We start from the raw sequence: 2,542 nt of genomic DNA on the forward strand, positions 1-2,542 counted from the left end.
TGCACAGGATTCAAAATGAACATATCACACATTGGTCTCTTATTGTCTCTTAGAGGAATTTTATTTGTTACTAGCCTGAGGCAATACATTCATTAAAGTTTTTATTGCTAACTTCAATCAACAACCAGTTTCTGCGCATACTCTGTTGATCTCAAACAGTACCCCAGCTTTGCATACAACCTCCCCAGGCTGAGCTTCAGCCTGGGGCACTTCAAATGCGAGTTTCATTTGACAATGTCTCCTATCTGGAAACATGGGAGGAAGTGTAGGACTGGGTGAATCTCCCCTGTTCTCGAACTTTTCTTAGGAAGTTTCAGATGTCTTCCTGAGCTAACAAAGATTTTTGTAGAAGCACAGGGATAATTACATATAAAACTGGGTCGAAAATATTTTTCCTCTCACTTTAGGAAGAGAGACTCTTACATTCAGAATGCTTTCTGCACTCCCGCCTGCCTACTGTGCCTTCTATACTCTGCATCCCCCTGCCCACTTCCAGTTCACAAGGGGAAACTTGAAGTACCTAGTGCATGCTTCAAAGGCATTTTACACAACGCCAACACATTTCATTTTTATTGGCTCAAACCCCAATGATTGCATTTGCAATTTAATTAAGGTAGGTTTATTTTTGGAGTTTGCTTTGAAGGACTGCTAGGAAAGAGGCAGGTTGTTTCCTCTCACTACCCAGGAGGGGAAAACACACACACACACACACACACACACACACACACACACAAAACAAATCAAAGCTTGAAAATGATTAGGAGAAAGCAGAGAGACAGATGATCCTAGAATTAAGCACTGCCTCAGATTCCACTCTGATTGCCATTATTTGGAGGAAGTACAAACAACAGGGTTTTTTTTTTATTGTTTTCTCTTTCATTTTAAACCTTTTCTGCCGTTATTGGGAATAATTTATATTGAAAAAAGGAAAGGAAGTTAGTGAGATGACTCAGTTAAGATCAGTTGCTTCTCTCACCACAGAGGGCCTAGATTCTATTCCTAAGACCTATGTGGCAGCTCACAACCTCTGGTTCACCCAGTTTTATGGAATCCAATGTCCTCTTCTTGCTTCCATGGGCAGCTAACTACCTACACGTGGCACACTTATATACATTCAAGCAAAACACTCACATAAAATAAATTTAAATTATATATGTATGTATGCATATATACATATATGTAACAAGAATAAAGAAGAGGTCATACATTTGAAAGAGGAAGAGGGAGGCATCAGACGATTTGGAAGGAGAGAGAGAAATGGGTGGGATGATTTAAATGTTACTTATGTATGAACTTCTCAAAAGAAAATAAGGGAAATCTTGGTAAGTAGTCTGACCATGGAATGCAGCACAAAGCATAGTATTGTTGCTTCTGCAAACTTTCATTTTCTTCTCTTTTGATTTAATGAATATACTCTTTCAAGACCTCAATAGTTTTCCATTCAAATGAGAACCTTCATTGTAGCCACTACTCTATAAATTACAAGCCTTTGTCCTTTTTACAAAGACAATTTAACAAAGCACGGAAGAGATTTGCTGAGATATTTTTTGGCAGTCCTGAAATTAAAACAATTAGGCAGCATCCAATTCTGATTAATGGTGGGCATGGATATTTGGGCTGGCCTACCAGAAAAGCAATTAAGTGTCTGGTAGAGGTGATAATGAATCTCTTCCCCTGAATTCATCTAACAATCCCTTCCATTGATGCTTTAATGCCAGGCTGTCTTTTGAAATTCACTACTGTGTTTGTGGGGTTTCCATACACGATGAGCCTATTCTAGTTCCTGGGGGGAAATTCATGGGACAAATTCACAGGCATCTATTTCTAGTGTGCTCTGCCAGTCTTCTTAAGCTCAGTGGGAGACTTTGCCTCAAAAGTTAGGAGCATCACAGTTATCAGTTTTAGCACAGGAGGCAGAGGTACTCACTAAAACAAGGCTACAGTTCCTCACAGTGACGTGAGGGCTGGTATATGACCTATTCTGTGGCCAGCAATGTCTAGATTGCACATCTACTTGAGCAGAGAACACTGAATTTTATTGTCCTGCTTTAATATACACAGTCTTTGGAAGTTTTAAAGACATTTCCAGAGCAACTTGTCATTATTGCATAGAGTATGCATCCAAAAATGGTATCAACAGAATACCAATAAAGGTTTTGTTGAGCATGTATGAAAACTTGTTTGTAGGAAAAGCTGCAAACTAATCATTGTGAGAAAGATCATCCTAAATTTATAAACTCTTATAATAATCTAAGGAATTTTAATGAAAGAAGCTTAAAAAACTGTTTATATAGATTACAATATAAACATTTTGAAAACTATATAAACATTAGATATATTTTAACAATAATTATTAGTGAACTAGGTAGTGACTTTGACACTATGTAACAGAAAAAATGCACAAGATACCAAATATTTGATTCAGTGCTGTAGTTTTCATCAACAGAGATGTCAGGAAACAGATCTGAAATCAGTAAATAGCCAACAGTCCTACCAAGCCATGACACCTTGGATCAGGATGACCAGTGTGTCATGATAACCC

This window comes from Microtus ochrogaster, unplaced genomic scaffold, assembly GCF_000317375.1.
Source record: "Microtus ochrogaster isolate Prairie Vole_2 unplaced genomic scaffold, MicOch1.0 UNK9, whole genome shotgun sequence".
In the NCBI taxonomy this organism is placed as follows: Eukaryota; Metazoa; Chordata; class Mammalia; order Rodentia; family Cricetidae; genus Microtus; species Microtus ochrogaster.